Here is a 24489-nt window from a genome sequence, read left to right as displayed (position 1 = left end):
GAGTTATGAGACCTTGTGTTTTGTGTATGTTCATTTATTTATTTATTTATTTTGGCCATGCCTAGGGGTTTGTGGAGTATTAGTTCCCTGACCAAGGATTGAACCAGAGCCCTCAGCAGTGAAACCTTAGAGTCCTAACCCCTGGACCATCAGGGAATTCCCAAATTCTTGTATTTTTGTAATTCTGCTTTTGCCAGAGAGCCATAGAGCCTCTTCTAGAAAGTGGGTTTTGATCCTGATTTGAAAAAACATTGTAGTGTAAGTCAACAATATTACAATATTGCTTATTTATTTTAAGGAGAGAAAACATCTATGAGGGTCAGCCGAGTGGACAGCTTGGTCAACTTCCCCCACCCCTTTTTTTTTCCCTGCTGATTCTTTTCTGTAAGGAGACTCAGTCTATATACGTTGAAGTCAGTAGTTAAAGAATATATCAGCCAATATATCTTGAGAATGATCTTGCTAGATAGTCCTCATCTTTCTTTGATGTGTGCATCTAACCCTGGGATTGGTCCTCACTCTGCAGGGGGGTTGTAAAAAGTAGCTTCCTGGAGATTCTTCTAGGGAGACTGCTTTGGCTCCCACCCCTCCCTGGGTTCAAAAGGGGAGGAGAACATGTCCCTCGTAAGTTAGAAACTCAGTGTAGAGAGGGTAGCTTTTCCTCTGATAAACAGATGGCATTCCCAACAATTATTCTCAGCAGAAGTTAGGGTGGTCTTGATTTCCTGCCATCCAAACTCCTCTGCTTCCTGTCTCTCAGAGCCCAAGGCTGTTTGTAAGAAAAATGTGTGTACTTAACCCACCACCTATTAAATGAATGAAAGATACCTAGAAGCAAAATGTAAGCAAAATACAGTTCTTAGTTAAGTTCTTTTGTGTGAGGTGGAAGAATAAAAACACAGTGTCAGACCGTCTGAATTATTATTTTTTTTAATTAAAAAAAAATTGTATTGAAGTAGATTTACAAGGTTGTGTTAATTTCCTCTGTACAGTAAAGTGACTCAGTTACACACAAGAGCACGCACACACACGTATATATATTCTTTATCTTACCCGTTTCCATTATGGTTTATCATAGGATATTGAATATAGTTCCCTGTGCTCTACAGTGGGACCTTGTTGTTTGTCGAATTATTTTAAAAGTAAAAATAGAATTGGAACTTCATGAAAATCTTAAACCCTCCCTGCTCTGGCTCTTTCTCCAGCTGCATTTGGGGACAGGCCCTGTCTTCACTGAGAGAAATGTCATGACCCCAAGGTGGGGCCCTCGTGACCTTAGAGCCAGCCTGCAGAAGTAGTTTCTTCAGAGTGCCTCTGGACAGCTGGCTTTCAGACGTGTCCTATTTGTTGATCTGCTGTGCTCTGCCAGGGCTATCGATTTCCGAGGGGAGCTGATCATGAAATTAAAAGCGTTTTACCTGAGTTAATGATTTCCCTAAATATTATACCCAGCTTACCCCGTTCTAGCTGAGCAGAAAGAGGGCTCCGTCGCCAGGACACTAGGGTGCTTTCTGGAGGCCAGAGCCTGCAGCATGGTGGGGACCAGTACTGCCCTCGCTGTGAGGACCTGTTTCATTTTCCGCTTCAGCCTCCTCCAGGCCGGATTGTGGAGGACAATGATGGCCTCCATCCTTTATATCCTATTTGTCAGCTGTGGGGAGAGGCCAGGGTAAAGGTCCCCAGTCCAACTCAGGAAAGAAGATTCATTGTGCCTGCATGGGGCTGGGGCCAGCCCTGGACCGAGCAGCTTTGGAAGGGAGTAGAGAACTCTGATGACCAGGGAGTCGGGTCCCAGTGTATAGACTCCTGAGCTTCCCAGGTGACTCAGTGGTAAAGAACCTGCCTGCCAATGCAGGGGACACAGGAGATGTGGGTTCGATCTCTGGGTGAGGAAGATCCCCAGGGGGAGGAAATGGCAACCCAGTCCAGTATTCTTGCCTGGAGAATCCCATGGACAGAGAAGCCTGGTGGGCTACAGTCCATGAGGGTCTCAGAGTCGGACACAACTGAGCACAGACAGATGTAGAATCCTTACTCCTGTGATAACCCAGGTGGGTGTGGGGAGGGATGTGAGTGGGGAGCAGGGCATTCTAAAGAGAGGGCTGATGTGCATTAAATGAGTAAATATGAGATTTCTGCAAGAGAACATCCTCACTTTTAATGCCAATGTCACTACCTTAATGTGATCTCTGAGGATCCATTTCTGAGACAGACTGTGTGTTGTGATAGAATGGGCTTGGTAATCTCAGGACCACTTCAAAAGGCTGTAGGCAATAGCAGAGGCCTCTGGGCAGCGGGAGCCTTTGGGAGAAAGCCTCTTTCTCCCAGGTTTCCCACAGATTCCCTGAGCCTGTTGTTTCATTTATAAAATGAGGTGGAGGGGTGGATAAGGGGGTCTTGCAGGGTACTAGGTACTCTCCGAGTCTAAAACTGCTTTTCTGCCTGCAGCATCATTTGTCATAGAATACAATACATTTTACCGTAAGATTTGACGATAAGATTTTAAAAGCACTGCTGTCCTCCAAGCATATGCTCCACTTGTTTATTGATAAGGTTTGATGATCAAAGACAGAGGCGTTAAAATATTTTTTTCAAAATGGAATGTGAACCGTATTATGTATTTTTCCCCCAAATCTTTCTTTTGCTTCTTGGAACTGTGTATTGCCGTTTTGCTGGATCATTTTTCCCTAGATCGAGTCGGGCGCCACATCTTTGCTACATGTTTATATCACGTATTGAATATCATTCTCTTTCATCTGTCCTCTCTCTCAGCCCCACTTTGTTTCCACTTTGCATTAGGGAATAGGAAACCAAGCCGTGTTTAAGAAACTTAGTTTCAATCACTGGGGTCTAGATTCCATTTTCCCACAGGCTGAATAGAAGGTAAATAAATTGGATCTAGCAAGAAGCCAGAATATTAGGATGTGCCCATAATTGTCTTTTTCAGCAGAACTCCATGAAGAGGTCTGGCAAGTCCCCACGGGGGCGCCCAGGTCACTGGGAGCGCTGCCTTATTACACAGCATCAGCGTAATCCACTCCTGGGGCCCTTTGCGGGGTAGGGGGTCCCTATCTGCCTGCCACAGCTGCCGTCCTGCCAGCCAATTCTGCTGCCCCTTAAACCCTTTCAGTGTAATTTTTTATTCCCAAGAAAAAGACGTATTGGCCAACAAGCTGACAGATCTACGGCTTGAATCTCATTTTGCCCCACCCCCAGACCAGGATGCTCTTGTGTCTGTAGAAAGAGCTCTTGATTGTTGCCAAGGTTTCTTTTGGTCCTAAAATACCTAGTGCTGCTTCCCCGGGGAGAGACCGAAGTCGGGAATTTCCCAGAGGTAGCACCGTCGTCATTCTTCCATGATTTATGAGTCCCCATTGTGTTAAGCCAAACAAACATTTTCTTTCAGTATTCTAGAACTAATAAAAAAAAATCCAGTGAGCTTCATGTAAAGGATTGTGTTTTAATAAAAGTGGTAATTCAAAACACCTGTTTAACTCGTGACTCTCAATTCTAATCAAAGCTCTGTTAATCCTTTGCATGGGAGATCTTGATTTTTCTTAAAAAAAAAAAAAAAAAGATGACATACCCATTTGATTGAAATTTGATTCCTCTCAGTAAAACTGCCAGTTTTAATTAAGTTAGAAAATTGGAATACGACTGTGAGTTGGATGAAATTCAGCATAATAATTTCCTTCTCGTGTTCTGCTTGAAGAGACTATGGATTTGTAATGAAGACATTACATGTCTAATTGTTTCCTCTTCTATGAATTAGATACAACTTTTTATTTCTTCTAAGCTTGTTTATTTATTTGTGACCGTATGGGTCTTCACTGCTGCGTGCAGGCTTTCTTTAGTTGTGGGACACAGGATTCTCACTGCGACGGCCTCTCTTGCTGTGGAGCATGGGCTCTGGGGCGTGGGCTCAGTAGTTGTGGTACCCGGGCTTAGTTGCTCCTCGGTGTGTGGAATCTTCTCAGACCAGGATTGAACCTGTGTCCCCTGCACTGGCAGGCAGATTCTTAACCACTGGACCACCAGGGAAGTCCCAACTTTTTAGTTTTGTTGATAGTCATAAAAGTTCTTTTGTGTGTATTGAAGTAACAGATCACTTAAAAAGATGTTCAGTTTTAGGCTATAGGTACTGCTTTTTGTAGCTATAGCAAATAAGGGTTTTGACTGGGAAAATTAAAGCAGTTTGGGGTTGTGAAAAATGGTGTCCTAATTTTAGAGCTATTTTAGACAGGGTATTCATCTGTGATGGTGCACACTTTGTTTTTACTAATTTGCACTCTTGAGTGTATTATCTGCTCCCCCCGCTGTTCATTTCCCAGTCTGTTTGGACCTGATAAAAGCTGAGGATATACATACTTCTTTTTTAAAAAAAGTTCTTCGTCATGACCCTTGAATGGTACAAGTAAGAGAAATGCATTTAGTTTGTGCCTCTCAATTAATTAAAATCTTAATTCTTTTAAAAACCTCTGTTGATTTCTCTTAAATATAAACAGGGGAGCCCAGGGGGACGTGTTTTTGGCAAGCTCAGCTGTGATTTCTCTGAACACTTTTTGGTTTGCTTACTTTCATGGTAAAAGCTGACAATGATCTAAATGTGCTTCAGGTGTTATTTCCTGGTCTCAGTGGATTATCTGTATTTGCCTTTTAGTTTACTTTTTTTTTTTTTCCTCTGAAATCTTTGATTTGGAGGGTGTCCTTTTACTGAGGCTCCCCTTCCTTCCTGATCACATGTTTGAGTAAATTGTTTTTCCTATCAGTATAATCAGACTATTTATTTATTTGTTTTTGAAGAATAGTTGATATACAATGTTGTATTAGTTTCTGGTGTACAGCAAAGTGATTCAGATATGTATATGTTATTGCAAGATATTGAATATAGTTCCCTGTGCTATCTAGTCATCACTGTCATTTATCTATTTTATGTATAATAGTATTTATCTCTTAATCCCATGCTTTGAGTTTATCTCTCCCAACACACACTCACACCTTTCTCCTTTGGTAAGTGTAAGTTTATTTTTTTCTGTATATTAATCAAACTAATTTGATTTTCCTCCCTCTGATTGAAGGTATGGGCTAGTACCTCTGGCTCTGGCATCAAGAATATATTAATGCCTTCCAGCTTAACCATCCCATTAGTCACAGCACACCCTCAGAGTGCTGTTAACAAAAATACTTTATTTATTTTAACCGGGTGCCAGAGAGCAGTCAAGATTTTAAAATGTGGATAGTGACAAGAAAGATTCTCACTTGGGTATACTACTGCTAATCTTTTAGAGAAAAATTGTAATAAATATGCCAAGACACAGTGATTTGTAGACCATCTCCTTTGAACATCAAGGTCCCCCAAATTCCTTTAAAACGAAACCAAAAAAGTATGTCAGAGAATTTCTTGTGATTGAATATAGAATTACATAATAGAAAAGTGTCTTTCCTTCCCCTAAAATAATCCTGTTCACTTAGGGAAATGGTAGAAGACAATTTCTATTTTAAATGTTTACTTTTTAATACTTATTTACTTACTTGGCTGTGTTGGGTCTTAGGTGCAGCATGTGGAATCTTCTTGCTTTGGAACTTGGGCTCTAGAGCTTGTGGGATGGGTAGTTGCATGGTGGGTTTTGTTGCCCCAAGGCATGTGGGATCTTAGTTCCCTGACTGAGTCCCCTGCAATGGAAGGCCCATCCTTAACCTCTGGACCGCAGGGAAGTCCTTAAATGTTTATTTTGAAAAATATTTAGATGGATCAAGAGAAAGGAGGGGACAAAAGAAGAGGAAAAGAGAGACAGGGGTGTGGTGGACTCTTCCTGCCCTTCCTTTTGATTTCACACTGAAATATGGGATACTTTCAAGACATTCTTCAAGGATAATTGAAAGCAGGAGGTCAGGAAAATTGATTCTTGGAGAAGGGAGGAGAGGAGTTACTGAGAGAGCTTGTAAGTTTAAGTCAAATTAACCAAAGGCCACGGCCACCCATATATTGGTGCTGTTCAGTCTCTCAGTCGAGTCCTACTTTTTGTGACCCCAGGGGCCTCACCCCAGGCTTCCCTGTCCTTCCCTGTCTCCCAGAGTTCACTCAAACTCATATTCATCGAGTCGGTGATGCCATCCAGCCATCTCATCTTCTGTCGTCCCCTTCTCCTCCTGCCCCCAATCTTTCCCAGCATCAGGGTCTTTTCTAATGAGTCTGCTCTTTGCATCAGGTGGTCAAAGTATTGGAGCTTCAGCTTCAGCATCAGTCCTTCCAGTGAATATTCAGGACTGATTTCCTTTAGGATGGACTAGTTGGATCTCCTTGTAGTCCAAGGGACTCTCAAGAGTCTTCTCCAACATCACAGTTCAAAAGCATCAATTCTTCGGTTCTCACCCTTTATGGTTCAACTCTCACAGCCATACATGACTATTGGGAAAACCGTAGCTTTGACTATAGAGACCTTTGTCAGCAAAGTAATGTCTCTGCTTTTTAATACGCTGTCTAGGTTTGCCATAGCTTTTCTTCCAAGGAGCAAGCGCCTTTTAATTTCATGGCTGCAGTCACCATCTGCAGTGATTTTAGAGCCCAAGAAAATAAACACATATATATAAACTGTATATAAAGCTATATATACCTATAAAAAACTATAAATAAATTATTCAAAGGAAAGAGACAATGGAGTTCATTTAATATGATGTGCTTTTAATATTCCTCCACTGTAGTTCAGCTGGTAAAGAACCCACCTGCAATGTAGGAGACCCCAGTTCATTTCCTGGGTCGGAAAGATCCCCTCGAGAAGGGATAGACTACTCACTCCAGTATTCATGGGCTCTCCTAGTGGTTCAGACGGTAAGGAATCTGCCTGCAATGTGGAAGACCTGGGTTCAATCCTTGGGTTGAGAAGATCTCCCGGAGAAGGGCATGGCAGCCCACTCCAGTATTCTTGCCTGGAGAATCCCCATGGACAGAGGAGCCTGGCGGACTACAGTCCATGGGATCATAAAGAGTTGAACGTGACTGACCAACTAAGCTCAGCACACCAATTTTTTTTTATTATATAGTATTTTTAAAATCAAGACCTAATGCTTTTTATTTTAATATTAACTTATTCTTAACAAGCACAGTCAGCCAGGAAGATGAAACCTGATTCAAAACGCAAGTTATTACTCAAAATGAAACCCTCCTGAAGCCCCATTGGGGATCATTAGTGCAAATTCCACTGTAGGTTTTGGTCCCCGGGGACCATTCAGGAGAGGGGCGAGGAGAGAATAAGGCAGCCAAGTTGCGGAGCACTGGGTCTCCAAAGGGCAGGTTTTCTGGAGGTGATGTTTGTAGATCCATCACCAAATTTCCTTCTTGCTTATTTTCAGATTATCCATTCAAGTCATCCTGTGAATGAGGAATGCCTGTTTCAAAGTGTACTGCAAAGCCCTCTCAGTAAACAAGCACCACACATCCTGGGACTAGTGCGCGTCAAGGCTGACTGTTGCAGCAGCGTGCTTTGCGATCTCTCTGGTGCTGGTGGCGGCCGGAGTCCTGGGCTTGTCTCAGCCCCACGGTTGCTGCCACCCTCTCGCCTGTGCAGTTCATGCTCCTTACCTGGATGATTCCATCCAATCACTGCACCTGACTTGACAGAGAGGAAAAGACCATGCACCCCGAGTGCACTGGGGCGTGAGAAAGGCTGACTTTCTCGAGGACAGTGAGTCTATGAATAGAATCTTTATGGGCTGACCTGTACCAAGAGTGTGGCTGTGACCAGGCTGGTTTGTACAGCCCAGAGCACATCAGGCTGAAGGGTGGCAGTTCTGCGTTCTGGTTTTAATGTGAGGAGGAATTAGTTTGTGGTTCTTTAGAGAGGAATCACTTCTTTGGTTTTAATTTCCTTGTCTTTTGGTCATCTCTAGGGCCTTTCTGCTCTTAAATTCTGAAATCTGTATTTGTAGATTATTAGGGCTGGAAACAACAGGTAAGAATGTAACCGTTTACAAAGAGCCATCTGAGAATTCCCTGGCGGTTTCTTGGTTAGGACTCGGCATTTTCACTGTCCAGGGCATGGGTTCCATCCCTGGGCAGGGAACAAATGTCCTGCAGGCCCTAATAAAACGTAAAAAGTGCCACCAGGAAAAGGTGCTCAGAGGGATGAACCCCTATCTCAAATCACGGGGCCATTTTCAATTTTCTGTGGGTAGAGAGTCAACTTTTCACTCTGAACCTCAGACTTCTTCCACTTTTGCTTTCTTGATTCCCCACATATACATGCTTTGCCCCCATGTTTAAAATGTCCTGCAGCACTTAGTTATTGCTATGCAATAAATCACCCCATGACTTAATGGCTTAGAAACAACAACTCTTTATCTGGTCATGATTCTGCAGTTAGGGCCAACCTCTGCTGGGCAATGCTTCTGGTCTCACGTGGCTGGCCCTGAGGACCCACCAGGGCTGGCGGATCCCTGATGGCTCATCTCAGGGGTCTAACTGTCAGCTAAGGCTGTTACAGTGCCAGCAGCCCAGAAGGAGAAGCCCAGGACCCAGAAACTTGTCTTGTCAGGCTTGCGCCTATGGTCCTGTCTCCTCTGCTGAGGTCCCACTAACTGACACAGGCCTGATGCATGACCAAGACCAGAGTCTACGTCAGGGTGTGGATGCAGGAGATGGGATTCACTGGGGATACCAGTATGCAGTCTCCCACACATTTATCCCCTGTATTTTGGAAGTCTGTACTTCAGATTTGAAGTACACGTCTGTATTCCTTGTTCTAGATATCAGGAAGCTTTCACAAAGTAACAGTGTAGTTTCTGCTTAACAGATTATTGACCAGAGATGTAGCAATCGAGAGAGTGATACGATTAACACCACAGTGCGAAGTTGTTAGAGCTTAAAATTGGTCTAGGGTCCATTGTACAACAATGAGTGTCATTATCATCCACGTTTTGCTCCATTAGGTTTTTGTTCCAACCTTGTGTATATTATAAACGTAAAATTTTCAAAAACGATGCACTGCAAAATTTGAGTGAAGAATTTATCAGTGAATTTTATGCAGATACTTTCTGTCATTGTCTGAGCAATGTATCTACTAGTATCTCAGAGGGTGATAGTTCTTCAGAATATAGTTCTGATTCAGACAGTGTGAAGATTAGACCAACCGAAAGACAAAAACCTTAGTGATTGATATGGAAAGTGAAAATGAAACTCACGGTGCTAGAGGATGCTTCTTCGCTTCTACAGACAAGTGGATGGAAGACAGCATTTCATGAAAATTAGAAGACGCTACAGGTGTGTCTGGTGCGACTATTGAATATAATAACCAGCAAAGTGTTAGTTTAGTAACAGAATTTATTTCTGGCCAGCCAAAATAAAAATTGCTGACCATGGGCATTAGTTTCTGCTGAAGTCTCCCAGTCAATGTTAACAATATATACGCTCTGCAGTGACGTGGGGAGGGGTGTGATGGATGATCTGTGATGGTAGGGGTGGGTGTCTGTGCCTCTGGGTGGGGCCGGGGGGAACGTGGGCTGCTCCTTCTGGAACTTCTGTCTCTAAATACTCCTTTCCAGACTCCTTTGCCAAGTCCTCTTCCTGAAGATTCTTTGACCATGTTCTTTTTCCCCTCGGGTTGAGTCCCTTTGCAACATTATCAATTTCTACAATGGCAGCTCTTCCTAAGGCTTTAGTGACCCTCTCTCTCTCTCTGCAGGTTTACTTCGAAATATTTTTGGCCTCAGAACCACATTTGTAGCTGCGTGCTAGACTTCTCCACATGAATAATCTGCACACACCCAAAATAAGACATCTTCTATGTACCCCGAATCTACTTCTCTTTCTGTATTTCCTATTTTCGGTAGCGACTTCACTGTTCTAGTCTCAAAGGCTCGAAACCTCTTAGGCATTCTGAGCTCCCCGCCTTCCCCCTTCTCTTCTGGGTTCCCCCCACCACCACCACCACATCCTGTGCCCCAGCCTGTTGTCTCAGGCCCACACTGTGGCCTCCAGGCTTCATCATCCCTCCAAATTCCAGTCCACACAGCAAGGAGCTAAATCCCTAGATGACCCTCGTCTAATAAGCCCCAGCTCAAGACCTTCTATAACACCTCACTGCCCTCAGAACAAACACCAGCCGGGTCCACCTGGCACTCACAGTCTTGTCAGTTGATCCCTTGAAGTCCTCCATGTGCCTGGTAGTCAGTCCAGTGGTTAAGATTCCACGCTTCTACTGCAAGGGGCGGGGGTTCAATCCCTGGTCAGGGAACCAACATCCTGCATGCCGCCTAACCCCACCAAGATCCATGCCATTTCCCAGGTTAGTAACCTGTTCTCTTATCCAAACTCAAGTCCCTTCCCTCCTCCAAGGTCTATCTCCAACATCTCCTTCAACTCTGTGTATAACATTCTCTTCCTGCTAGATGCAGATAGCACTTGAAAAAAAAAGTCATAGACTATATATTTTAGAGATGTTATAGATTCAGATAAAAATTGAAGGAAAGTTACAGGGAGTTCTCAGCCCACCCCCTACCACCATCAACATCTTGCACCAGGCAGTACGTCTGTTCCAATGATGAACCAACATTGACACCTCATTACCAGGCAGAGTCCATAGTTTACACTAGGGTTCACTCTATGTTGTACATTTTATGGGCTTTGACAAATGTATGATGACACTCACCCACCATTAATTATCATCCAGAGTATTTTTCCTGCCCCCCGAACCTCCTGTGCTCTACTTATTCCTCCCTCTCTCCCCTGAAAGCTGCTGGCAATTTTCACTCATCTTATATAATGTCTGTTTTCATCACTTGGTTTTTTGAAGCCCCCTCATCTTAGTCTTGGGCTTCTCAGATGGCACTAGTGGTAAAGAACCCACCTGCCAAGGCAGGAATCATAAGAGACACAGGTTTAATCCCTAGATAGGGAATATCCCCTGAAAGAGGGCATGGCAATGCACTCCAGTATTTGTGCCTGGAGAATCCCAGGGACAGAGGAGCCTCGCAGGCTATGGTCTATAGGGTCTCAAAGAGACAGACATGACTGAAACAACTTAACACACACACACACACACACACACACACACATGTTAGGTCTTCATTACATAGGTCTCTAAAAAATATGGATACATAGATTACATATTTGGAATCTCACTTCAGAACTTCCCTGGCAGTCCAGTGGTTAAGACTTTGCCTTCCAATGCAGGGGGTGTGGGTTTGATCCCTGGTCAGGGAGCTAGGATCCCACATGCCTCACAGCCCAAGAAAAAACCCAAAACAGAAAAAATTTTGTAACAAATTCAATAAAGACTTTTAAAAAATAAAATCTCACTAAAAGAATAAAATCTCAGTAAATATCTCCTATGGAAGGTGTGGAATTTTACTCAAGTTAGAATTTTTTGATGGGGCTGGGGCAGGGAGGACATAGCACCAATTTTAAGAGGTTGTTTTTGGAAGAGAACAGTGAACCTTAATAGTTAGGGAGGCATTCTTCAGCTTAGTTCAGGTCAACAAGCATTTGGTGAAATCAAAGGTGACTTTGGCTTCATGTACCAGTTGTCTGTGCTCCTTCCTAAATGGTCCCTCCATAGACTGAAAAAAAACCTATACTTCCGAAAAAACTTTGCACTCTGCTGAATGGAGAGATGACGAGTTGAGCGGTAGGAAAGAACACTTCATTGAATCCTTCTTTAGAGTCATCTCCTTTTCTGATGTAGAATAACTACCTCTTGATTTTCTAAATTCGGACTTTTTAAGGATGCTCTTTCATTTTAATTAAAAAGCAAGTACGTGCCAAACAGGTTAGCAGTAAGGGGCCACAGAGCATGATACTGTTGCAAAGAGCTCAACAAAATTGTATACAGTGCTTAAGTTGTATGAGCAGCCCTGTCAGCAAGTGTCTGTATGTTCTGCAAATCTGCAACCACTAAGGAAACGAAGGTGCACGGTCTACAAGAGGTGCTGTAGGAAAGGAAGGGGAGACACCAGAGAAAGACAGCATCACGGTTTCTCAGCACAGAAGGTGTGATGAGCTGTCGTCTTAGGTTTCCTAACGGTCTTGAAGGAAACGGGCAGCGCTGCTTCTGGAATATAGTCAGTCCTGTTCTGATCACGCCTGCTCCCCCCACCCCCCATCCTCTGGGGCTGGCTTCTTTGGTCCAGGCTGCAATTTGTGGCCAGATGTCTTCCAGGCACTCAGGGTTGCCTCGGACTCTCGGCTGCAGTGCATCTGCTCTGTGGAATGTCAGCTGTAGTTTCTCACTTCAGTTGCAGGCTCATCAAGTCTCTAAGCCAAATAAGCATTTCTTTTTCCCCCTAGTTTTATTGAGAAATAATTGACATACAGCACTGTATAAGTTTCAGACGACTTGACTTACATCATGAAGTGAATATCACAAGTTTTGTGACATTCATCATCTCATATAGATACAAAGTTAAAGAAAGAGAGAAAAGTTTTTTTCTTGTGATGAGAACTCTCAAGATTTACTCTCTTGACAACTTTCGTATGTAGCATACAGCAGTGTTAATTATATGTATCATGTTGTACATTACATCCCTAGTATGTATTTATATGAATAATCACATTTCGATATAACCACATTTGTTTTAAATGAAAGTCAGCAAAGATTTACTAAGGGTTTTCTCTGGGACAGCACCCTAGGGATATTGACGGTGACAGCCAGGCTCACTGACCAAGTGCCAGGCAGTGTTGTGGACTCAGTGCACGCTCCCAGCAACCCCAAGCACATAGGCTCTGCTCTAAACACTGCATCCGAGATGCCTTGAAAGATACGCTGCCTTCGTCTACGTGTGGAACTTTCACTTCCTATGGCCAGTCTCCTCCAGGCTGGGGCAAGGGTTTGAGAAAACAAAGCGACCCTCAAGTGCTTAGGATCCACGTTTGCTGTCTTGCTTCTTCAGTTGCCGCCTGTATGAAGTGCTGTTGGAATGTCAAATTATGAACTTCTGGGTGTGGCCTCATGGAATGGCAGCCCCGCTGAGAAGGATTCAGCACCATCTGGGAGTGGGAAATAGCCCCCCTCCTCTGCTGACCTCTTCTGGCTGCACTCAGAATAAAATTGACAGAAGACAGACTGACCAGAGGAACAGCAACATGTTTTAATTCATGGGCACAGAGATGTCATGGAAATGGGACCTTAGGAGTGGGACCAAAGCAGGCAGTTTTTACATGTTGTAGACAAATAGATTTTTGAGGAATTGATGGGACAAAGAGACTTAGGTTTGGAGAACCCAATTAGTGAAGAATTTAGACAGAGTTTGGGCTTGTCAATTAAAGAAATAACCAGGCTTGTTTATATAGGCTTCTGGCGTGAATCCCCTGTCTTTGATGATAAGGGTGACTGTCTAATTGCAGAGAAGGCACCTATCACATGAAATTGATTTCTTGCTTTCCGGGAGGCAGGACAGTCAGAGTGTCCCTCTTCCTTTTATGATCTATGTATATAATTTTATTTATTTATTTATGGCTGTGCTGGGTCTTCACTGCTGCGTGGGCTCTTCCCTAGTTGCGAGGAGTGGGGCTGCCATCTAGTTGCGGTGCGTGGGCTTCTCATTGTGGCAGCTTCTCTTACTGCGGAGCGTGGGCTCTCAGACAGGTTGACTTCAGTAGCTGTGGCCTGTGAGCTCAGCAGCTGCAGCTCCCAGGCTGCACAGGCTTGGTGGGTGTGGCACATGGGCTTAGCTGCTCTGTGGCCTGTGGGGTTTCCCAGATCAGGGATCGAACCTGTGACTCCTGCATTGACAGGTGGATTCTTTACCACTGAGCCACCAGGGAAGCCTGGAATGTCCCTCTTGGGCTGGCTATTTCTTAATTAACTTTAGTTCAGAATAATTGCTATGCCTCAGAGGCACATTTTGGGATGGGCTATCCAACAGCACCCCTTTCCCCTTGGGCTTCTTGCCCCATGTCCCTCTGCACCCCAGCTCCCCTCTTCTCCCTATATCCTTTCCTGCAGGCTCAGAGCAGCACCCAGAAACCACAGCCTATGCTGAATGATGAAGGTGACATTGTATTTTCCCTCTCAAACCAGGCAAAGCTGGGGTTTCTTCCATGAAGAATTTTTACCATGGGTAACCTGGGTAAACCAAAAAGAGCAGAAAGCTGCATAAATTTAAAGTGGACAATTGTACTTTACGTGAGTGTTTGGTTTGCTTTATGTAGTAGTCATCTGCCCCTTAAGCAGTTTTCCTCTGGTTACTTTAAGTAACTGGGCAGGTTTTATTTATTTCTTTTTAAAATTTATATCCTTTTTATTTATTTATGAGTATAAGACAATCGGCAGTTGACTGCCATGGCTGAGTGCCCAGATTCTGGAGTTGCTCTGACCAGGTGAACAGAATCAGGCCACACTGTGTAGAGGTCACTATGACCTTGAGCCAGTCACTGAACTGCTTGCAGCCTTGGTTTTCTTATTTGTTTAGGGCTGGGAGTGAAACAGTCCTGTTCATTTCACAGGGTTGTTAAAACAGTTGCCTAAGAAGGAGTGTAAAACAGTTTGCAGATACCAGACTCATTTGTTTGTTATTGTTTAGTCCCTAAGTTGTGTCCAACTCTTTTATGACCCCATGAGCTATAGCCCACCAGGCTCCCCTGTCCATGGGATTCTTCCCAGGCAAGAACACTGTAGTGGGTTGCCATTCCTTCTCCAGGGAATCTTCCCAGACCAGGGATTGAACCCACATCTCCTGAATTGGCAGGTAGATTCTTTACCACTGAGCCAGCAGGAAAGCCTATAGTAAGTCCTACATAAATGTTAGCCTTGAGGATGTGTTGTTATTGTTAATTTTTAGAAATGATAAATGCCAAAGACAAAAATGTGCTGCGTAGATAGAAAACCAAATAAATAAAGAAACATAGAAAATAAAACCCAGCTGCTTTCCAAAAGTAAGGCACCCCACCCCCTGTCCCCACGTCTTAACTGGGAATTATTCATAAAACTTGATAATGAAACAGAGTCTAGAATATTTCATGTCCTATTCTCCTTATTTTTCCCCCATAATTTTAATTAAAAAAAAAAAAGCCTTAAGGATTCATTCATTCATTCAGCACTGAGCCTGGTACCTAGACTATAGGTATATATCCTACCCTTGAGGGATATGCTTCTTGCTCATAGAGTAGAACAGATGGTACTCTTATCCCTATGGGGCATGAGAAAAATATTCCAGTTAATACTATATAAGATGCATACGTGGCATCAGTTCACTTCAGTCACTCAGTCATGTCCACTCTCTACAACCCCATGAACTGCAGCACGCCAGGCTTCCCTGTCCATCACCAAGTCCCGGAGCTTACTCGAACTCATGTCCATCGAGTCAGCAATGCCATCCAACTATATCATCCTCTGTTATCCCCTTCTCCCACCTTCAGTCTTTCCCAGCCTCAAGGTCTTTTCCACTGAGTCAATTCTTTGCATCAGATGGCCTAAGTATTGGAGCTTCAGCTTCAGCATCAGTTCTTCCAATGAATATTCAGGACTGGTTTCCTTTAGGATGGACTGGTTGGATCTCCTTGCAGTCCAAGTGACTCTCAAAGTCTTCTCCAACACCACAGTTCAAAAGCATCAACTCTTCGGTGCTCAGCTTTCTTTATAGTCCAACTCTCACATCCATACATGACTATTGGAAAAACCGTAGTTATGACTAGATGGACCTTTGTTGGTAAGGTAATGTCTCTGCTTTTTAATATGCTATCTAGGTTGGTCATAGCTTTTCTTCCAAGGAGCAAGCGTCTTTTAATTTCATGGCTGCAATCACCATCTGCAGTGATTTTTGAGCCCCCCAAAATAAAGTCTGTCACTGTTTCCATTGTTTCCCCGTCTGTTTGCCATGAAGTGATGGAACCAGATACCATGATCTTAGTTTTCTGAATGTTGAGTTCTAAGCCAACTTTTCACTTTCCTCTTTCACTTTCATCAAGAGGCTCTTTAGTTCTTCTTCACTTTCTGCCATAAGGGTGGTATCATCTGCATATCTGAGGTTATTGATATTTCTCCCAGCAGTCTTGATTCCAGCTTGTGCTTCATCCAGCCCAGCATTTTGCATGATGTACTCTGCATATAAGTTAAATAAGCAAGATGACAATATACAGTTTTGACATACTCCTTACCTGATTTGGAACCAGTCTGTTGTTCCATATCCAGTTGTAAATGTTGCTTCTTGACCTGCATACAGATTTCTTAGGAGGCAGATCAGGCAGTCTGGTATTCTCAGCTCTTGAAGAATTTTCCACAGTTTGTTGTGATCCACACAGTCAAAGGCTTTGGTGTAGTAAATAAAGCAGAAATAGATGTTTTCTGGAACTCCCTTGCTTTTTCGATGATCCAGTGGATGTTGGCAATTTGATCAGTGATTCATCTGCCTTTTCTAAATCCACCTTGAACATCCAGCTTGAATTTCATGGTCATGCACTCTTAAAGCCTGGTTTGAAGAATTTTAAGTATTACTTTGCTAGCGTGTGAAATGAGTACAATTGTGTGGTAGTTTGAACATTCTTTGGCCTTGCCCTTCTTTGGCACTGTAGTGAAAACTGACCTTTTCAAGTCCTGTGGCCACTGCTGAGTTTTCCAAATTTGCTGACATATTGAGTGCAGCACTTTCACAGCATCATCTCTCAGGATTTGAAATAGCTCAACTGGAATTCCATCACCTCCACTAGCTTTGTTCGTAGTGATGCTTCCTAAGGCCCACCTGACTTCGCATTTCAGGATGTCTGGCTCTAGGTGAGTGATCACACCATCGTGGTTATCTGGGTCATACAGGTCTTTTTTTGTATAGTTCTTCTGTGTATTCTTGCCACCTGTTCTTAATATCTTCTGCTTCTGTTAGGTCCATACCATCTCTGTCCTTTATCAAGCCCATCTTTGCATGAAATTTTTGCTTGGTATCTCCAATTTTCTTGAAGAGATCTCTAGTCTTTCCCATTCTATTGTTTTCTTCTATTTCTTTGCACTGATCACTGAGGAAGGCTTTCGTATCTCTCCTTGCTATTCTTTGGAACTCTGTACTCAAATGGGTATGTCTTTCCTTTTCTCCTTTGCCTTTAGCTTCTCTTCTTTTCTCAGCTATTTGTAAGGGCTCCTCAGACAACTATTTTGCCTTTTTACATTTCTTTTTCTTGGAGATGTCTTGATCACTGCTTCCTGTAAAATGTCACGAACCTCCGTCTATAGTTCTTCAGTCTATCAGATCTAATCCCTTGAATCTATTTCTCACTTCCACTGTATAATCTTAAGGGATTTGATTTAGGTCATACCTGAATGGTCTAGTGGTTTCCCCTCCTTTCTTCAATTTAAGTCTGAATTTGGCAATAAGGAGTTCAAGATCTGAGCCATAGTCAGCTCCTGGTCTTGTTTTTGCTGACTATCCATCTTTGGCTGCAGAGAATATAATCAATCTGATTTTGGTATTGATCATCTAGTGATGTCCATGTGTAGAGGCTTCTCTTGTGTTGTTGGAAGAGCATGTTTGCTATGACCAGTGTGTTCTCTTGGCAAAACTCTATTAGCTTTTGCCCTGCTTCATTTTGTACTCCAAGCCAAATTTGCCTGTTACTCTGCATATCTCTTGACTTCCTACTTTTGCATTCTGGTCCCCTAAAATGAAAAAGACATCTTTTTGGGTGTTAGTTCTAGAAGGTCTGGTAGCAGGTCTTCATAGAACCGTTGAACTTTAGCTTCTTCATCATTAGTGGTTGGGGCATAGACTTGGATTACTGTGATATTGAATGGTTTGCCTTGGAAACGAACAGAGATCATTCTGTCATTTTTGAGATTGCATCCAAGTACTGCATTTCAGACTCTTCTGTTGACTCTCACGGCTATTCCGTTTCTTCTAAGAGATTCTTGCCCACAGTAGTAGATATAATGGTCATCTGAGTTAAATTCACCCGTTCCAGTCCATTTTAGTTTGCTGATTCCTAAAATATCAATGTTCACTCTTGCCATCTCCTGTTTGACCACCTCCAATTTGCCTGATTCATGCACCTAATATTCCAAGTTACTTTGCAATATTGTTCTTTACAGCATCCGTCTTTACTTCCATCATCAGTCACATCCACAACTGGGTGTTGTTTTTGCTTTGGCTCCATCTCTTCATTCATTCTGAGTTATTTTTCCGCTGATCTCCAGTAGCATATTGGACATTTACCAACCTGCAGAGTTCATCTTTCAGTGTCCTATCTTTTTGCCTTTTCATACTCTTCATGGGGTTCTCAAGGCAAGAATGCTGAAGTAGTTTGCCATTCCCTTCTCTAGTGGACCACGTTTTGTCAGAACTCTCCACCATGACCCGTCCATCTTGGGTGGCCCTATGTGGCATGGGTCATAGTTTCATTGAGTTAGACAAGGCTGTGGTCCATGTGGTCAAATTGGTTAGTTTTCTGTGATTGTGCTTTTCATTCTCTCTGCCCTCTGATGGAGAATGATAAGAGGCTTATGGAAGCTTCCTGATGGGAGAGACTGTCTGAGGGGGAAACTGGATCTTATTCTGATGGGCAGGGCCATGTAAATCTTTAATCCAATTTTCTGTTGATGGGCAGGGCTGTGTTCCCTCCCTGTTTGACCTGAGGCTAAACTATGATGGAGGTAATGAAGATAGTTGTGACCTCCTTCAAAAGGTCACATGCACACACTGCCCCCAACCCTGCAGCAGGCGACCACCAACCCACACCTCCACCAGAGACTTCTGGACACTCACAGACATGTCTGGGTCAGTCTCTTGTGGGGACACTGGTCCTTTCTCTTCGGTCCTGGTTGCACACAAGGTTTTGCTTGTGCCCTCCAAGAGTCTGTTTCCACAGTCAGTCCTGTGTAAGTTCTGGCAGCTCTGTGGTGGGGTTAATGGCGACCTCCAAGGGAGCTTATGCCATACCCAGGTCTGCTGCACCCAGAGCCCCTGCTGACCTGTACCACCACAGGAGACACTCAGACACAGTCCTGGCTCAGTGTCTGTGGGGTCTCTGGGTCCTGGTGTGCACAAGGATTGTTTGAGCCCTCCTAGCATCTCTGGCCAATTTGGGGTTTGATTCTAAACACAATTTCGACTCTCCTACGGTCTTGCTGGGGCTTCTCCTCTGCCCGTGGACATGGGTTATCTTTTTTTGGTGAGATGCAATGTTCTCCTGTTGACAGTTGTTCGGCAGCAAGTTGTAATTTTGCAATTCTTGCAGGAGAAGATGAGCGCACAACCTTCTCCTCCGCCATCTTGGATATATCTTGGCTTTGTGGCATAAGGGCTGCAAACTGACATGTAAGACCAAGTTAATTTCAGTGAATAGAGTACAGATGATTGGATAGAGGAACAATGATGGATGCTCTCTACTAAAAGCACAATTTTAATTTGTTTTAAATTTTTATTTTGAAATAATTTTAAACATATAAAAATATTGCCAAAAATAATACAATGAATTCCCATATACCTTTCATCTAGATGTTACCATCATACATAGCCAAGAATACATTAATAAAGTCAGAACATTAACACTGATACAATATTATTATGAACTGATAAATCTTATTCACATTCCTGCAGTTGTCACATTTGTTTTGGTTTCCTTTCTGGTTCCAGGATCACATGTTGCATTTGGTTATCTTGTCTCCTTAAGCCTCGCTTCATCTGGACCAGTTTCTCTGTCTTTTTATATCTCTCTGGATCTTTGCACTTTTGATGAAGAACACTGACTGGTTGTTTTACGGAACGGCTTCAGTTAGGGTTTGTGTCCTAATGATTGGGTTCAGATTGTGTGTTTTTCATCAGAGTGCCAGATTATCAGAGCGGTTTCCATCTCAGTGCATTATATCAGAGGACGCATGATGTTGATTTATCTCATTAGTGGTGATGTTGACTTTGATCTCTTGATTATAGTGGTATCAGCTTCCTCCACCCTATGGTTATTTTCCCCTTTGTTCTTAATAAGTGTTTTGTGGGGAGATGCTTGGAGACTATGTAAATATCCTTTTTCTCACCATATTTTTGCTGATTAATTTTAGCATCCATTGATGACTCTTGCCTGAAATAGTTATTACTGTAAATATTTGCCAATCGGCAACTTTAAAATGTCGCCATCATTCCCTCTACAGTTATTAGTTGGAATTCTATTGTAAGGAATCACTTCCTCTCCTCTTCTGTCTGTCTTAGCACGAACTCATAGGTTCTTATTCTATGGATTACAATCTAGTATTACCATTATCTACAAAAAGGTTATTAAAATCTATCTGGGAGCTGCTGCTGCTAAGTTGCTTCAGTTGTGTCCGACTCTGTGTGACCTCATAGACAGCAGCCCACCAGTCTTCCCTGTCCCTGGGATTCTCCAGGCAAGAACCCTGGAGTGGGTTGCCATTTCCTCCTCCAGTGCATGAAAGTGAAAAGTGAAAGTGAAGTCGCCCAGTCGTATCTGACTCTTAGCGACCCCATGGACTGCAGCCTACCAGGCTCCTCCATCCATGGGATTTTCCAGGCAAGAGTACTGGAGTGGGGTGCCATTGCCTTCTCGGCTATTTGGGAGAGGGATTATCAATACCACAGGCAAGTGCATGTCTGTAGGGCCACACCATGGTCTTACTGTGCTGCTTTCTGGACAGCATACATGACTTGGCTCCTGACCTGTGAGAAGTTGGCATCTTAGTTCCTGCCAACGTTCCTACCATTCACTGGTATTTACTCTTGTAAAAAGAGTGAGAGAGTTGATGTGTTAAACTTGGCCCAAGTCTTCTGGCTTAACTGGGATGGAGGGCAGAGGAAGGTGAGAGGACTCAGAACTCAGGTACGGCCCAGTAACTGGCAGGTGATGAGTCAGACCTCAAATTTGCACATCCCGTTTGAGTTTTGGTGGGTGTTGTGGTTTCTAAAACTAAGACTTGTAGAACATGAGTTTTCTGTTAGTCATTTTGAGTTTTTTACTCTCCTCTCTGGCTCATTCTAAAATTTTGCTGATAATCACACTCTTGCCAGTGTTTAAAAAAAGAATACCCCAGTCATTGGTGTAAAGTGAACAAATACAGCAGTTCTAGAAGCTGCTGACTTGGTGGACTCACATTTACAAGGTAAAGCAGTTTCGCTCTCGGAGCCCTATTCCATGCTATCAAGATCAACCCTATCCTGTTAGACTTTTAATAGTCATTTAGTAACTCTGTGTTTTAATATCTAATATCAGTGTGTCACATACTCCAAAATGGCTACAAGATAGAGCATTTGAAGCAATCTTTGGAGCGTCACAGTGTATGATACCGTCTGTCAGGACTCTCAGTTTTAGTGTTCTTTGTCATAGGGTTAGAGGAAAGAATATAAGCTGCATAATTAAACCATTATTGCAATCATCAGGGTACTGTAAGTCATTGTTAAAATTGGCAGTTGGAGGAAGTGGTATGGTGTCGTTAACAGCTTCCTATCAAACAAGAAGGCAGTCTGTCCTCTAGACTTGATTCATGCTGTGGCCTCTGGTTGGAAACCTACCCTAGTGGGCAAGCAATTAGTCAGGAGGAACCTGCTTATCAAGTACAGAGCATCATGTACATGGTCCAATCAACTGAAAGGTCAGACTTTTGGGGAGAACATCTGTCTCAGCCCATCTGGGCTTCGAGATCATAACACCATAGACTGCATGGCTTTTAAACAGCAAACGTTTCTTTCTCGTGTTCTGGAGGCTGAAGTCCAAGATCAAGGCCCAATATGGTCACATTTGGGTGAAGGCCCTCTTTCTGGCTCATAGCTGGCTGCTTTTCTCCATATTCTCACTTGGCAGGAGGATGTGGCCATCTCTGTGGGTCTCTTGTAAGGGCAGCAGTCTCCTCCCTGACGACTTGTGCACCTCCCAAAGGCTCCCCTCTGCTACCTTATTTAGGAATTAAGATGTCAGCATACATATTCTGGGGCTTCCCTGGTGGCTCCGAGGTTAAAGCGTCTGCCTGGAATGCAGGAGACCCAGGTTCGATCCCTGGGTCAGGAAGATCCCCTGGAGAAGGAAATAGCAACCCACTCCAGTTATTCTATTTTGAGTTCCAAAAAGTTGGGTGAAAATCATCCATCAGTGAAAAACCATTCTCTTTTGCCTGGAGAATCCCATGGAGGGAGGAGCCTGGTAGGCTACATTCCATGGGGTCGCAAAGAGTCGGACATGACTGAGCGACTTCACTTTTACTTTCTATACGTATTTTGAGGGGACACAAATATTCAGACTATAGCAATACCTAACGCCTGTGTTTTCCATCTTTTAGTGAAAGTAAAATATCTTTTTAAAATCCCACTTTGGAACAAATTTTTCAGAAAGGAAGGTTTTCCCCCCACTCTCTAGAACTGAGCGTATTTATCGCTTATCATTAGTGGGCTTCCCGGGTGGCTCAGTGGTAAAGAATCTGCCTGCCAATGTAGGAGACTCAGGAGATGCAGGTTCAATCCCTAGGTCAGAAATATCCCCTGAAGGAGGAAATGGCAACCCACTCCAGTATTCTTGCCTAGAGCATCCCATGGACAGAGGAGCGTGGCAGGCTGCAGTTCAAGGGGTCACAAAGAGTCAGACACCAATGAGTGACTAACACACACACACACACACACACACACACACACACACACACACACACTGCTATCAGTAATTACAGGCTCTGTCATCTTTGTTGTGAAGTAATACTTTACATAGGAAGTATATATCCTTCTAGGGTATTTTAAAAAAGATAAGAGAAAATAGTAAGACTGGATTAACAAATCAACAATTCGGAAAATGTCATTTTCTAAAGCTTTGGTGAGGGTAGGCCTATCTTCTCAGTGAAAATTGTAAACCACCTCAAATATCAAATTTGGCTGTTTTATTATTTATATTTATCTGCAGCGCTGTTTACATATTATCTAAATGCCTTTTGAAATAAATCATAGAATGTTTTTCTTTTATTTATTTTTTAAAATGTTTATTTACTTATTTAGCTGTGTTGGTTTCAGTTTGGCGTGTGGGCTCTAATTCCCTGACCAGGGATTGAACCCAGGCCCCCTTGCATTGGGCTGCTTGGGGAGGTCCCTGTCTTTCTTTTAAACTGGCAGCCTATTTTACAGTTAATTTGGTTGGTATTTTGCTTTCCTTGAAATAAGAAGTCATCCGCTTCTAGGTTACTGCGCCATTTGGAATATCACTGTCTTTGTCTTTGAGTCATTCTGGGTCTCGGTAGCTCTCTATGAATTCACACGTTTAAAGAACACAGTAGGTAACATTTAACCCCATGTAAGTAAGTAAGGTCCATAGTGTTTATTTAGAGATGGTGAGATTACAGGTGCTTGTGTATTGAAACAATACATTCTTAAGCTTTACTGAGCTAAGTCTGATTACCGTTCTGTTCTGTTCCATCAGCTGTCAACAAATTATATGGGAGTGGAAGAAAGGCTTTGTTTTGTTAGTATGAGTTATTGTTTCCTTAGTGTAGAGTAGTGCTTTAAAACACTCAGGATATCATTGTTTTTGTGGTTTCTGGGCCTTCGGATGGTGTCAGAGGTTTGATGATTTCAGTAAGGAATATGGACATTCTTTGTAAACTTGAAATGCTATGCAGATGTACAAAAACAAACATCATCTTCTCAAGAATAGCTCAGCTGGTAGAATTAAAGGCCACTCCCTAGGTGTTTTGGGCTTCCCTGGAGGCTCAAAGGTAAATATAGTGTTGGAAAATATTTAACTTACTTTATTTAATACCAGTCAGTTAATCTTCCCATAAGTCATCTTGCATGCTATCAGCCCAAACTTTGGTAACTTGGGAAATAGGAATTTAGTAATTGGCTTTGTAGCTTTTGGTGTTCTGAGCAATTGATACAAATATCAGGATTTATCTTTGCTAGATAAAATAGTCAAGTCCCTTTTAAGTTTATAAGCAAAGGATTTAGCTTACAATTTGTTTCACAATTGTTTCTTGCTGTTGGTCCCTTTGGTGGGCAGGAATATACAAAGATGAATAAAATCTAGTTCCTACTCTTAACATGCGTATAATCTATTAGGGAAAAAAAGATAACTATAGGCCAGTTTTTCTTATCATGAGAAATTTTGTTTTATTCTTTTGTTACAGCAAATGCGTAGAGTCTCCTAGGCTTCTTGGTTTGTCTTTAGATAAGGGGTCGTTAGTGCTCTGGAATAATTGCTATCAATGTATATCATGGGGATTCTTTTTGAAAAAATATGTATTTACTTTACTGTATTTTATTTATTTGGCTGCACTGGGTCTTAGTTTCAGCATGCAAGATCTTTCTGTCTTTGTTGCAGAATATGGAATCTTTAGTTGCAGCACATGGGATCCAGTTCCCTGACCAGGGATTGAGCCCAGGCCCCTTGCATTGGGAGTGCAGAGTCTTAGCCACTGGACCACCAGCGAGGTCCCTCACAGGGAGTCTTAAATTCAACAGTAAAAGGCCTTGTTTGTAGTTAAAGGGCAGCTGTGGAAGCACAATTTGTCAGGTATCATAGTAGGGCTTTACATGGCTTTCCTTCTTTTTGTCCACATACTTGACTTTAGTTTAAAAAAATGCAGATTTATTTCAAATATT

General features: G+C 42.9%; 1 protein-coding gene across 5 annotated transcripts in view; it reads left to right on the top strand.

Annotated features, from left to right (window-relative positions):
* PIP4K2A (phosphatidylinositol-5-phosphate 4-kinase type 2 alpha) overlaps positions 1–24489 on the top strand; it is a 181839-nt gene that overhangs the window by 59143 nt on the left and 98207 nt on the right. For 3 of the 5 annotated variants that reach the window (XM_060397332.1, XM_060397333.1, XM_060397331.1), the window contains one exon: positions 1–24489. This exon is cut by the window's left edge; it is cut by the window's right edge and continues 14806 nt beyond it. The exons of the other annotated variants lie outside the window; for them this stretch is intronic. The gene's annotated coding sequence lies outside the window, so the exon portion shown is untranslated. 5 annotated transcript variants of the gene reach the window in all.

This window comes from Ovis aries, chromosome 13, assembly GCF_016772045.2.
Source record: "Ovis aries strain OAR_USU_Benz2616 breed Rambouillet chromosome 13, ARS-UI_Ramb_v3.0, whole genome shotgun sequence".
In the NCBI taxonomy this organism is placed as follows: domain Eukaryota; kingdom Metazoa; phylum Chordata; class Mammalia; order Artiodactyla; family Bovidae; genus Ovis; species Ovis aries.
This window is presented reverse-complemented; position numbering and strand designations above follow the sequence as displayed.